The following is a 15,320-nucleotide window of genomic DNA, read 5'->3' as shown; positions in this document are numbered from 1 at the left end:
ATTCTATAGGGTCAATAGTAATGTCCTCACACTGCTGATTTTAGTCATGTCTTCTTTCTTTTTTTTCTTAGTTTAGCTAAAGGTTTGCCAATTTTTTTGATCTTTTCAAAGAACTTACTTTTGGTTTTGTTGATTACCTTGGTTGTTTTTCTAGTATCTGTTTCATTTATCTCCATAGTAAACTTTATTATTTTGTTCCTTCTATTGGCATAGGGTTTAATTTGTTCTTCTTTTCCAATTCTTTAAGACCTGCCTTTTGCAACGAGACTTCATTGTCCCTTCATCAAGAGCGGGGCTCTATTTCCTCTTATCTGAATGGCGGTGTCCCCATGACCCATTTTGACCAAGAAAATGTAGTATAAGTTATGCTGGGTACCTTCAAAGGCAAGGCCTTAAGCTATTTGCAGCCTGCATCTCCTTCTTGAAATCTAGCCTCCGTGCTGTGAGGAAGTCCAAGTAGCCTTATGGAGAAGCCCACATGGAGAACTAATGAACCCACTGAGCTTCCAGCAGCCAACTAGCACCCACACTACAGTGAGGCCATTTTGAACCTTCCGGCCATCCCAGAGCCTCAGCAGATGCCATGTGAAATAGTATTGCTTGACCAAATCACAGAATTGTGAGAAATGATAAATGTTTATTTTTAGCCACAAAGCTTAGGGATGGCTTATTACATGATCATGGATAACTGAAATAGTAACCCCAGTCCTTCTCCTCCTACTACTCACCAGGGTCCCCTGAGCCATAAGGTTCAGGGAAGGGGATTGGGAGGGGAGGGAAGATGGCTTCAAGTACTCCACATGAGTTCTTCACATGTACTCAAGGTGATTGAACACTTCTGAATATGAGAAATGCTTTTGGATTCCCTGTGAAATTCATCGTGTCTGAAAACTGCAAAGGCAGCAAAGCTAGGCAGTCTTGAGTTCAAAAGCTACGTCTGCTGTTTGGTGATGACCTTCAGCAAAACATTTCCAGTCTCTGAAACCTGGTAGGAATAGGGGTTGAATGGGCCAAGCATACTAGTCCCTCAAAGAATGTTCAATGCTGCTCTTGCTACGGTTTCTCCACCTCCTTCTATACCCCGCCTACAACATAACAGGAGTGCCGCAAGACAGATGAAAGTGGGTATGTTAAATTTTCAGATGATTTCATCTTATTTACTAGTCCTAAACCTAGGAAACTGAAGGAGGGACAAAGTGCCTCAATAACCTGGGGAAAATTTTTGTGAGATATTTGGAAATAGAGGAGACCTGTTGGAACATCATGGAATCAGCTAGATGAATCATGAAATATAAATTTAAGATTCTAGTTTTTTAACTTGAAAGTGATGAAACTGCAAATTATTTTTCAAGATTAAAAAAATCAAAGACTAACTGCACTGGAATTAAAATGTTTTTTAAAAATTGGGGCGCCTGGGTGGCACAGCGGTTAAGCGTCTGCCTTCGGCTCAGGGCGTGATCCTGGCGTTATGGGATCGAGCCCCACATCAGGCTCCTCCGTTGTGAGCCTGCTTCTTCCTCTCCCACTCCCCCTGCTTGTGTTCCCGCTCTCACTGGCTGTCTCTATCTCTGTCAAATAAATAAATAAATAAATAAAATCTTAAAAAAAATGTTTTTTAAAAATTCAAAGAAAAAACAGTCTGTAAACTGTGACATGGAGGATTACATTATATAACCTCCTGCCCTCACCACACTTGACCAACACCCCATATATATATATATATATATATATATATATATATATATATATATATGTATGCTTGTATGCATGTATGCCTTGTGCACACATGTACATATGTACAATGTATATGTGTGTGGATCTTTATGTGTGTCTTCATGCATGTGTGCATTATGGATGTATATTTTACACTGCCCTAGGCCCAAAGTTCTGGTTAGTCATAGAAGTTCAAGAGTGAGAAAAGTTAACCCTGCCCTATCTCTGCCATGCACTCAGTATACAACCTTTACAGCAGATGTCTTTGGGGTGCCAGCACAGCTCACACAGTGTACTATTCGGTCCCATCTCTCATCCCCACATGCAGCCAAGTTTCTATTATGTGACGCCCCTGCCTAACACAACAGCCAATTCAGCTAAATGGGACAACTGACCCACAGTGGACCAATCAGATTCTTTCTTCCAGGAACCTGGATTAGGGATTGAAGAGAGCTGGCTGGTTTCTTTATATGACTGGAATTAGAATGCAGATGTGAGCATTCTCTGAGCAACAGAGAACCAGGGCCAAGAACACCAAGCAGATACCAAGAAGTGCAGCAAAGAGAGAATTCCTGAGTTCTCCATGGCTTTCTATAGCCTCATTTCCAGGCCAGGGATTCCATGGAATATCCCTGAATCCTTATAATAATTCTATTTATTTGTCTGTTTGAAGTAACTGAGATTAGTTGCTGCTTCTAACCAAAATTCCTTACAAGTCACTTACCTTCATTATGTTTCCATTTCTTCACTAACAAAATAAGGACATTTGACCAGATACGTTCCTAGCTCTATTTTACATTAATGGCACCTTCCTGGAGCCTGCCTCCAGGATGAGGATAGGATTTTGCTTCCTTTGGCAGAGAGGTGGGAAAAGACTACTGCAATATTTTACTGTGTAAGTCAGCTCTCTGGAAGTTACACAAAAAGTAAAAGCTCACTTCCTCCAGAGCATGCCACCTAGACAGAGTTCGTCTCTATATATACTAGATAAATGCTATGTTCACTAAGAGAAAGAGAAATAAAAATGTCTGAGCAGACAGGAATCTTTGCAAACAGAATCTGGATAGAATATTCCTTCCCACATGAGAATTCGGGGTATGACCCCATAAACATAAAAACTTTCTCGTCTCTATATCCTTTATATACTTTAAATTATGAAGTCCTATAAATTATATAATACATACTTGAATTATATACTTATATTGTTAAGTATGATTTTATGATCATAAATCTTGTCTTTCTAATTAGATTAAATATTCTCCCAGAGTAGAGGTCAAAATGTATATTTCATGTTGTGAATCCCTATTGAGCCTAGCCCCCAGGTAGTTATTCTTGAAAAACATGCAATTAAATTGCATTCACCAGCCAAATAAAGCATTGCTTAAAGATGCTCTTACCTCATCGAGGTTCTTAAGATAAATGTATGCCATTTCCTGGCTGAAGGGACAATTGATTGAATAAATGAATGATGCCAACAAATATTCATTGAGCTCATGCTTAGTATCAGAAAAAGTCCACCCACTCACTCCACCCCAAGCACCCACAGCTCAGCTCTGCAAACAGAGAACTAGGAAATGGAGGCAAGCTGTTCTTCCATTCTTACTGACAGAGGTTTATCGAATGTGTCCCAGAAGAATAGTTTGCACCCAGTAGATGCTGTGTAATCCAGGTCACTAGAGAAACAGATGTGATCAAATGTGCAAGCATATATTAGGGGAAATGTCCATGTAAGAGAAAATAGGAAAGAAGCTGAAAAGTGTTGGGAGAGCCATGAGACCATGATGCCAGTGTGACTCTGAGTGGAGGAAAGCAGGAGGAAAGGCAGGAGGAAAAGTCTGCTGGATTGCCATGGAGTATGAGGAAGGTTGGACAAAGCCAGAGGAATTCTATAGCTCCCAGGAACAGACCTGCCTTGATATTGTGCCCAGCTCAGTCACTGCCTGAGAGCAGCCCATGGGAGGCATGGTCTCGGTACAAATCCAATGAATTTCAATGTAGAGCAGCTGAGGTCCCTGATTGATTACCCCCCACCCCACAACTGCCGTCTGATTCACAACATCGGAATGCTCATATTTTTGCTGCATTGAATTGATGATTTTACCTGAAAGAGCCACATCCTCTTCTTTTCTTACCATGTCCATTCTCACCATGATAGAAGAGACTACAGATCTCAGGAGGAAAGCAACCCTAGTCATTCAATTTTACAGTCTGGAAATCCCCATTAAGAAGTCCATTAGGAAGCCTTCAGGATCCATGCTTTTTCCAATCTCAGAAAGTTCAGATCACCTGACAAACACTCATTTCCACACTATAGCCCAAGATTTTTCTCCAAAAAATATAGGGTATAATAGAAGTATATGTATTTGTGAGAGAGAGACAGACAACTGGCCTATTGAGAATTTGCTCTAGCTAAGCTTTGACTGTGACTATTTCAGTACTTACCCTCTTTTGATTAAGATGAAAAAGCAGAGATAACGCAGCCAAATTCACTTAATATCAAGTCATTAATATAAAATCTATTTCGCGGATTTTTTTCCTTCAGACTCCAAGCAATTTGGCAAAATTACAATACAACTAGCCAAACACTCACTGACATCAAAACACCCTCAAGATTAGTGCAAAGTAAAAAAAAAAAAAAAAAAAAACAACAAACCATTGCTTTCTGGGACTAAAAATTACTTGCTATCAACCAAAGCAAATAAAATTTAATTATTTTAATAGATTAAAACTTGACATTTTGTTCTTTTCTTGGTGTGTTGGTTACACACAACAGAACTGTTTGAGCAGACCAGAATAACAATATCATTTCTATAGAATTATAGGGCTAAGAACTTGCCCCTGCTTCCATGGTGTCATTTTCCTCTACTTTTATTTTTAGAAAACTATATTTACATTACTCTGGAAGAAAGAATCTAATTTAAAAATGACGTTTTTCTAGTAGTTCTTAGTAGATTAAGCCACACTTGCAAGTGGCTTAGAAATAATAAGTTTAATAATATTTGCAAAAGACCTATCTTTGACTGGAAAACTAGACCCATTTTGTGTTCATATCTTATATTCCTACATAGCCATGGCAAGAAAAGGAAATTTTGTTCAAGAAAAAGTTATTTGGCTATTTTCCTTAGACCTGCATGCTCAAGTCTAATATGGTCCAACTCAAAGGACTACAAGAAGCCAAAGGTAAATTTGTATATATAGCTTAATTAGCTTTAAAAATTACCTTTTGTTCAGAATGCTCACTGAGAACAGGGAAAACCTCTTCCCAATTGTATAATTGCTCTCCTTTAGCATTTTCTTCTTGAATATTCTTTCATTCAGCTATTCCTTCCAACATTTGCCAATTGCCATGTGCCCATCATTCTGATAGGGTCTGTAGAGGAAATAAAATATAGGAAACACAGCTTTACTCTCACAAAATGATCAATTTAGTTGGAGAAATAACACATGTACATACATCCCTGCAACACGTGACGATTATAATCAGTGAAATGGAGGTTTAAGGCTAAGAAAGAGACATTTTAGCCTCAATGCTTGGATGGCATTTGGGATAGAGGTTGTGAAAGGATGTGTCTGAGATGAAAGAAAACCAAGAATATGCCTGAAAATGAGAAAACTATGAGACAGAGAGGAAAGAAAATAGAAAGCATGACTGGTTCTGTTAAAAGCAAGGACCATTTAGGGGAGTAGAGAGATACAAACTGGAAAGGTAGAAGGGGCCAGACTGGAGGATTTTTAATACCAGCCAAAGAAGTCACTAAATACCGGCTGGGAAGGTAACAAGGAATCACTAAAAGCTCTAACAGAGAAGTGACATAAAAATTTTTAGGAAGGTGTTAATCTGGTGGTGATGCACAGATTCCTATAAGAGGCAAAAACAAGAAACTAGAAACCAGAAGGGTATCACAAGAATCAGAGCATGAAGCAAGGGGAGCAAGTTAGGATCATGGCAGTGGGAATGGAAAAGTGGGGTTCAAAGGAAGAGCCACTAAAGAAGAATTGACAGGATGTGCTCAAGCAAATGGATGAAGATGGCAAGAGAGATGAACTTGAAGATGACCCCATTCTAAGCCTGGGTGATGGAAAATGACTCTGCAACCAACAAAAATAAAAATATTAAAGACAGAGAAATGCTGGTATGGATAGAAGGAATGTAGAGGGAAAGTAAAAACACTAAGTTTAACCTTAATCACATGGAGTTTATAGTGTGAATAGTATGTCCATAGTCACTTGGTGGGAATATGGGACTATAGTTCAGGGTACAAGTTATGGGCCTGTGATTGTAACTTAGGAGTGAGGGGGAGGGTCATTTCACAGGCTCCTATGGAAGCAGACAATATAGACAAGAGAGGAGAGGAGTGTGTAGGGGAGTAAGACAAGTACAGAAAAGAGAGTTCAAGATAGAACTTTGGGAAGTGTCTCCCCTTGAAGGTGTACCTTCCTCTCATATGTTTGGGGAAGGGAGTATGTGCAGTGTGGTTGGCCCTCCATTATCATATCCTCCCCTCAGTACTACGTTGGAGTGCTCACGCAGCTCTTCATCACTTAGACCTTCCTCAATAATTACACCTGGATGTGGTGGTGATGGTGCAGAGATGTCACATGTCTCCTTTCTGGGGTATCCTTTATTTATCCATAAAACCACTGTGGGGCATGCTGAAAGCTTTATTAAAGTTTTGGGAATACTTACAGGAAATGATAATGAAGGAAAAAAGAAAACTTACGTCTTTATGCTAAATAGATTATTACATCCCAGAATCCTAGAGGAAAGGAAAAATGTTACCCCTTTCACAGGGTACATTGACTTCCTAGTCTTATTTTCATGACTTGAAACCTACCCCTTCTATTTCTCTCCTTAAACAAAAGCACATTTTACTTTTCTTTTTCTTCAGAGAATTCACTAGGCCCAGAATAGAGGTGTGAGATTCTCTACCACTGGATTATATCCTTGTTCCATAATGTCACACAATCCAGGGATCATAGGAAGATACTAGGACATTTACCAGAATGTGAGCTAGTCAATTTAGGATGACAACAAAGGTGGCTTCAGGAGAACAGTCCATAGAGGGCTTTCCCACTCCAAGTTCAGTCCCTGTTCAAGTATCTTCCCGGTGGGAGCTGAGGATAGCTCTCTAAATTGTCCTACAGATAACATGAAAGCACAACCTCACATGGCTTTTTCAAGGACAAACAATAATTCTCAGAGACAATGTAGTCTAAATACACATTAAGGAAGAGAAACATTTTCCTAAAGGTAATACAACCTGCAAAAATTTCCCCAGTTTATCACTGAAATAGCTTTTTACATTGCTAAGCAAAACAACTTTTGCCCATTTTTACTCTCCTACTCTAGGACATGCCTAAGGCCCACCTGTGAAAAACTTGGCTTTCTAACAATAGAACCATTTATCTGCCCCAAAGACCTTGCAGGAACTCTGAAATTATATTTGTCTTATAAGGAATGTGAGAAAAGCAGCCAGCTACAGTATGGCAGAGGCATAATAGTCAGAAATGTAAAAGAGTAAGGAAACTAGAATTACAATTTAGGCCAAGGGAAAAAGATTTAGGGAGAAGTAGGCCATAGTTTCAGGAGCTCCAAAGAAATCAACATAGAAGAAAATGACAAAGAGTCACTGCCAACCTAGATGTCATTGATAAACATCTATAAAGGAGTTTCAAGAGACTGTTATGGGGGGTGGAGTAGAAACCACAGGAGTTTTCTCTTCAGGAAAGGATATCCATGTAAAGAAGGGAAAAGAGGACGTGACAGCTTAAGACAGAAGGAGATTGAGGGTGAAGTTTTATTTAGGTGAGGAATACCTGGAAATGGTTATATGCAAATAGGAGAGATTGAAGACAGCCTTGTCTCTAGTTGATGAAGCAAGGTGAGATGGAAAATGGGAAAGACAGGAGGTAGAAAGCTGAAGCTATGGGGACAAGAGTTGACTGATTTTATTTTGAGAAAAAAAGTAGACAAAAATACAGAAAGATACAGAAACAAACAGTCAAATAATTTAAAAAAAAACAGTACTGAAGTAGAGAGGAGGGCGCTGAGAAAGATTTCCTCTCTCAGTTGAACAAAAAGCCAAACCACCTGTTGGAACGGATGAACTGAAGTTGGAGCTGAAGTTGGCTCAGAAGTTTGAAAGTTGTGGTAGAGAGCTAATGGTTCCTACATGGAACTTGAGAGGAAGCAACAAAAAGAGTAGAAGAAAAAACCACCAGATTTCCTTTCCAGATAATTTAGACCAAACTTCACAATGAGTACAATTAGAAAAGCTAAAAAAATATAAAAAGCTACTACTTGATGGTGATAAAAAGCAGTAAAAATTACCTTGGTAGCCTCAGGAGATAATCCAGAGAGGTAAGTTTGATATTTGAATTCTTTTCCCCTTTGAGGGTGTTTGCTAGTTCCTGGAGAGGAATCTGAGCAGTGTTCTTGGCAGCCTCATGTGGTTAGAAGGATAAAAGTAGGATCCCAGAGCCCATGAAGATTAGGAGGGAGAAGGATCCCTAATGAATTTGCTGTGCTGTAAGTTGACTCTCCACAGGACCATAACCTGGGAAAACTAGAAGCAAACTAAGACCAGCAAAAATTACAACCCAGCCTCAAACCATCTCAATTCCTAAAAGTGCATAATGTGATCCTGGATCGCTAGATCTTCCTAGGAAACTGCTGGAACCAAGTATAGATCTTTTATGGGGGAAAAAATGTTATTGTAGCCCTCAAAATTTTTCCACAAACAAGTATTCAAATATTGTGTCTAGCACACAATTAAAATAACCAGACATACCAAGTATCAATTGATAATTAATGGTTAAACAAAATGTTTACTATTTGGGGATATTATTTAGCCTCAAAAAGGAAGGAAATTCTAACACATGCTATAACATGGATGAAACTTGAGAACATTATAGTAAGTAAAATAAACCAATCACAAAAAGACAAATACTATGTATATGATTCTACTTACATGAGGTACCTAGAGTAGTCAAATTCATAGAGACATGGCAGTTGCCAGGAGCTGACAGGACTGGGGAAATAAAGAGTTGTTGCTTAATGGGTATAGAATTGCAGTTTTGGGGCACCTGGGTGGCTCAGTCATTAAGCATCTACCCTCAGCTCAGGGAGTGATCCCAGGTCCCTGGGATCGAGCCCCGCATCGGGCTCCCCACTCAGCGGAAGACTGCTTCTTCCTCTCCCACTCCCCCTCCTTGTGTTCCCTCTCTTGCTGGCTGTCTCTCTCTCTACGTCAAGTAAAATAAAATAAAATCTTTAAAAAAGAAAAGAATTGCAGTTTTGTAAGATGTAAAGAGTTCTGGAGATGGATGGGGGTGATAATTGCATGATATGAATGTACTTAATACCACTGACTGTACACTTAAAAATGGTTAAGATAGTAAATTTTTTGTTAGTGTATTTTACTACAATAAGAAATTTAGAAAAATGAAGAAATAAATAAATCAAAAATGAGGGAGAAATTAAGATATTCTCAGATAATCAAAAGCTATGAGACTTCATTGCTGCCTAGACCTGTCCTGTAAGAAATGCTAAAGGGTGTCCTTCTGGTTGAATTGAAAAGAAACTAGACAGTTACTTGAAGCTGTAAGAAGAAATAAAGATCTCTAGTGAAGGTAAATACATGGATAATTATAAAGTCTAGTATTATTATAATTATGGTATGTAACTCCACCTTTTTAAAACATGGTTTAAAGGACAAGTTCATAAAAAACATTATTGACCATATAACATGTAAAGATGTAATCTGTGACATCTAATAACAGAAAGAGGGAAGGGAGCTACATGCAAGTTTTGTGTGCTATTGAATATAAACTGTTATATTCAACTCAAATTAGAGTGTTATAACCTTAGGATGTTAAATGTAATCCCTATGGTAACCACAAAGAAAACAGCTATAGAATATACAATTAAGGAAATGAGAAGGGAACTCACTAAAAAAAATCAACTAAACACAAAAGAAGGCAGTAACAGAGGAAGTGAGGGACAAAAAAGTATAAGGCATACAGAAAACAAACAGCAAAATGACAAAACTAAATGAATCCCTCCTTATCAGTAATTACTTTAAATGTAAATGGAATAAATTCTCCAATCAAAAGATAAAAATTGGCAGAGTAGATTTTTAAAAAAATGATTCAATTATATACTATTTATAAAAGACTCACTTTAGATCCAAAGATACAAATAGGTTGAAAGTAAAAACACTAAAAAAGATATTCCATGCAAATAGTAACCAAAAGAGAACTGGGGTAGCTATACTAATAACAGACAAAATGGATTTTAAATCCAAAAGTTTACAAGAAACAAAGAAAGACACTATATATTAGTAAAATTTTTAATACAGCAAGAGAATATAACAATTGTAAACATTTACATACCCAAGAGACTTTCAAAATATATGAAGCAAAAATTGACAGAATTTAAGGAAGAAATAGACAGCTTTACAATAATAGTTGGAGACCTGAATGCCCTACTTTAAATAGACAGAAGATAAGTAAGCATATAGAGGACTTGTACAACACAATAAACCATCTAGACCTAACAATAAACATAACACAATAAACCATCTAGACCTAACAGACATACAAAATATTTCATGAAACAACAGCAGAATACATATTCTTCTCAAGAACGCATAAAACATTCTCTAGGATAGACCATATGTTAGGCTACAAAACAAGTCTCAGTAGATTTAAAAAGATAGATATCATACAAAAGTATCTTCTCCAGCCACAAAGGGATGAAGATAGAAATCAGTAACAGAAGCAAAATGAAAACTCATAAATATGTGGAAACTAAACATTCTTAAACAACCAGTGGGTGAAAGAAGCAATCACAAGGGAAATTAGAAAATATTTAGAGACAAATGGAAATGAAAATACAACATACAAAACTTATGGGATGCAGCAAAAAGAGTGCTCAGAAGGAAATATATAGCAGTAAATGCCTATACTTAAAAAAAAAAGAGAGAGAGAGAGAGATTTCAAATCAATGGCTTAAATCTACACTTTCAGGAACTAGAAAAAGAAGAGAAAAGAACCCTGAGCTAATAGAGAAAAGGAAATAATAAGAATTAGAGCAGAGATAAACAAAATACAGGACTAAAAAGCAAAAGAATCAAGGAAACCTAAAGTTGGTTCTTTGGAAAGTTCAACAAAACTGACAAACTTTAGTTAAACTAAGAAAAAAAAGACTAGACTCAAATAACTAAAATCACAAATGAAAGAGGGGACATAACAACAGACTTTACAAAAATAAAAAAGATAATAAGAAAATACTACGAACAACTCTACGCCAACAAATGGATAGCCTACATGGGAAGGACAAATTCTTAGAAACACACAACTACCAAAACTAAGAAGAAACTGAAAATCTTAATAGACCTGTAACAAATAAGAAGATTGAATTAGAAACCAAAAACCTTCCCACAAAGAAGCTCACTACCAAATATTTAAAGGAGAATTAGCATCAGTCCTTCTTAGACTCTTCCAAAAAATTAGAGGAGGGAACATTTTACTAACGCATTCTATGAAGCCAGTGTTACGAAAGCATGACAAAGATACTACGAAAAAAGGAAATTATAGACTAATATTCCTAATTAAAATCTGCAACAAAATATTAGCCAACTGAATCCAGCATTGTAGTAAAAGCATTATACACCATAAACAAATAGAATTTATTCCAGAATTCAAGTATGATTCAATACATGAAAATCAATCAAAGTAACACCACATTAATAGAATGAAGGGGAAAAAACTACGTGATCATCCCAATCAATATAGAAAGAGCATCTGGCAAAATTCAACACCCTTTCACGATAAAAACACACAATACACTAATAGAAGGGAACTTCCTCGATATGATAAAGGCCATATAGGAAAACCCCACAACACATCAGACCCAATGGTGGAAGAGTGAAAGCATTTCCCCTAAGATCAGGAACAAAACAAGAATGCTCACTTTCATCACTATTATTCAATATCATACTGCAAGCCCTAGCCAGAATAATTAGGCAAGACAAAGAAATAAAAGATATTCAAATTAGAAAAGGAGAAGTAAAATTATCTTTGTTCTAAGATGACATGATCTTAGATGTAGAAAATGCTAAAGACTCAGAAAACTTTTACAGCTAAGAAACAAATTCAGCAAAATTGCAGGATACATCATCAACACTCAAAAATCAGTTTTATTTCTTTACGCTGGTAATAAATAATTATAACAGAAATTTTAAAAAACAATTCCATTTATTATAGCACTAAAAGGAGTAAGACACTTAAGAATTATTTTAATCAAGGAGTTGAAAGACTTGCACATTGAAAACAATGAAACATAGCTGAAAGAAAGTAAAAGAGACCTAAATAAAAGGAAAGACATTTCTTGTCCATGAATTACAAGACGTAATACTGTAAGGATGACACTACCCAAAGTGCAATTCAATCTCTATCATAACCCCAATGGTATTTTTTTGCAGAAATGGCAAAGCTGATTCTAAACCCATATGGAGTTTCAAGAGCTCTGAATAGCCAAAACAACCCTGAAAGAGAACAAAGTTGGGAGATTCACACTTCCTAATGTCAGAATGTACTGCAAATCTATGATAATCAAAACAGTGTGGTTGGTACTGGCATAAGGACAGACATAGACCAATAGAATAGATTGAAAATACAGAAATAAAACCTCTTATTTTGGTCCTTGATATTCAACAGGGACCATTCAAGTGGGAGAAAAATGCAGCTTTTCCAACAAATGGTGTCAGGAAGACTGAATATCCACATGCAAAAGAATCAGCTGGAACCTTCCTTTAGACATTATACAAAAATTAATTCAAAATGGATCAAAGACCTAAATTTAAGAGCTAAAACCATTAAACTCTTAAAAATAAACTAGGAATAAATCTTCCTTGGATTTGGCAATGGTTTCTTAAGTATGACACCAAAAGCACAGGCAGGGATGCCTGGCTGGCTCAGTCAGTAGAGCATGTGACTCTTGATCTCAGCGTCATGAGTTCAAGCCCCACCTTGGGTGTGGAGCCTGCTTAAAAACAAAAAAAAAAACAAAAGCGCAGGCAACAAAAGAAAAAAAATAGATAAATTGAACATCATAAAAATTAAAAACTTTTGTGCATCAAAGAACACTATTAATAATGAAAGACAATCAATGGAATGGCAATAAATATTTGCAAAGTATATATGTGATAGGGGCTTAATATCCAGAATATATAAATAACTCTTACAACTCAAAAACATAAAAACAATCAACCCATTTTTAAAATGGACATAAAAGGGGCACCTGCGTGGCTCAGTCAGGTAACCATCCAACTCTTGATTTTGGCTCAGGTTATGATTTCAGGGTCGTCAGATGGAGCCCTGAGTCAGGCTCTGCGCCCAGCATGGAGTCTGCTTGTCCCTCTCCCTCTGCTCCTCCCCTACCCCCTCTTCCCCTTGCTTGCACTCTCTCTCTCTCTCTCAAATAAATAAAATCTTTAAAAGAATAATAAAAAGAGCAAAAAAGGTACACAAATGACCAATGAACACATGAAAAGATGTTCAATATCATTAGTCATTAGAGAAACACAAATCAAAACCACAATGAGATACCACTTCACACCTACCAGACTGGCTATAATAAAAAATAAACAACAAAACCAGAAAATAACAAGTGTTGGCAAAGATGTGGAAGGACTGTAACCCTTGTACATTACTGGTGGGAATATAAAATGGTACAGCAGCTCTGGAAGACAGTTTGGTGATTCCTTGAAAAGTTAAATGTAGAATTACCGTATGACCTACCATATAATTCCACTCCTATATATATCCCAAAGAATTGAAAAAAGGGACCTCAGGTACTTGTTCATTAATGTTCATAGCGGCATTATTGATATTAGCCAAAAAGTGGAAAAAACCAGTGTTCTTCAACAAATGAATGGAGGTTTTATATTCAGGGTTCTCTAGAGAAACAATAGGGGGTGACAGATGACAAATAGATAGACGGATATAAAGATACACAAATATAAAGGGATTTATTATAAGGTATTGGCTCACATGATTATAGAGGCTGAGAAGTCCCATGGTCTACTATCTGCAAAGCTAATGACCCAGGAAAGCTGGTGGTATAGTTCAAAGACCTAACAGCTGGAGAGCCAATGGTACAGACTCCATTCCAAGTCTGAAAGCCTGAGAACCAGGAGTGCTAAAGGAAGGAGACCGATATCCCAGCTTAATCAGTTAAGCAGAGAGCAAATTCAACTTTCCATTGGCCTTTTGTTCTACTTTGGCTCTCAACAGATTGGATGATGTCCACCTACACTGGGGAGGGCCATCGCTTTACTCAGCCCATGAATTTAAATGTTAATCTCCTCAAGAAAGAACCTCACAGACACACCTAGATACCTGGGCATCTATGGTGCAGTCAAATTGACACATATATTACAATAAATAAACAAAATATGATATATACACGCAATGGATGTTATTCAGCCACAAAAAGAAATGAAGTTCTGTTCTTTCCCTGCTGCTGTGGAGTCATGTGGAGGTGGAGGTCCAGGTGCACCAAGATTCAGCTCCACCCATAACCCACTGCCATGGCCAAGGAAAGCATTATTACTGGAGGTGCAATGGATTTTTAATACTGCTTTACAAAAGGTGCTGAAGAACACTCTCATCCATGATGGCCTAGCACATGGAATTCGAAAAGCTGCCAAAGCCTTAGACAATCACCAAGCCCATCTTTGTGTGCTTCCATCTGGCTGTGATGAGCCTATGTATGCCAGGTTGGTGGAGGCCCTTTGTGCTGAACACCAAATCAACCTAATTAAGGTTGATAACAGCAAGAAACTAGGGCAATGGGTAGGCCTCTGTAAAACTGACAAAGACAGAAAACCCCACAAAGTGGTTGGTTACAGTTGTGTGGTGGTTAAGGTCTATGGCAAAGAGTCTCAGGCCAAGGATGTCATCAAGGAATACTTTCAGTACAAGAAATTAATAAATAAAAAACTTGGTTTTTGTTCCTAAAAAAAAAAAGTTGCATAACATAAGTGAAACTTGAAAATATTAAGCTAAGTGAAATAAGCCAGACACAAAAGGACAAATACTATATGATTCTACTTATATGAAATACCTAGATTAGACAAATTCATAGAAAATAGATCAGAGGTTGTATATGCTGGGCAGAATTGGAATGGGGAGTTACTGCTTAATGGGTACAGAGTTTCTGTTTGGGGTGATGAAAAAAAATTGGAACAAGATAGTGGTGATGGTGTATATGTAATTAATGTACTGAATCAGTACACTTAAAAATAAAAAAATGTACAAAAAACATGGCAAATTTTATGTTATATATATTTTAGTCCAATAAAATATTGGTTTAATATAGTTGACTACATTCACAGTAAAGAAAAACCATATGAATGCTTCAACAGATGTAGAAAAATCTTTTGATAAAATCAAAACCCATTCGTGAAAAATACTTTTAGAAACCTAGACATAGAAGAGAACTTCCTTAATCTGATAAAGGGTATTGTGCCAGTTATCAATTTATTGCCTCTTAGCTCCAAAATCACCCTTCAGTACCTGCTCTGTGATGGACTGAATTC

The 15,320-nt window shown here is 37.1% G+C and overlaps 1 pseudogene; it reads left to right on the top strand.

Moving 5' to 3' along the window:
- The first annotated feature begins 14,309 nt into the window (after positions 1–14,309).
- On the top strand, positions 14,310–14,706 carry LOC113268989 (40S ribosomal protein S12-like; annotated as a pseudogene).
- The last annotated feature ends 614 nt before the right edge of the window (positions 14,707–15,320 follow it).

The sequence above is a fragment of the Ursus arctos genome, unplaced genomic scaffold, assembly GCF_023065955.2.
Source record: "Ursus arctos isolate Adak ecotype North America unplaced genomic scaffold, UrsArc2.0 scaffold_8, whole genome shotgun sequence".
In the NCBI taxonomy this organism is placed as follows: Eukaryota; Metazoa; Chordata; class Mammalia; order Carnivora; family Ursidae; genus Ursus; species Ursus arctos.
This window is presented reverse-complemented; position numbering and strand designations above follow the sequence as displayed.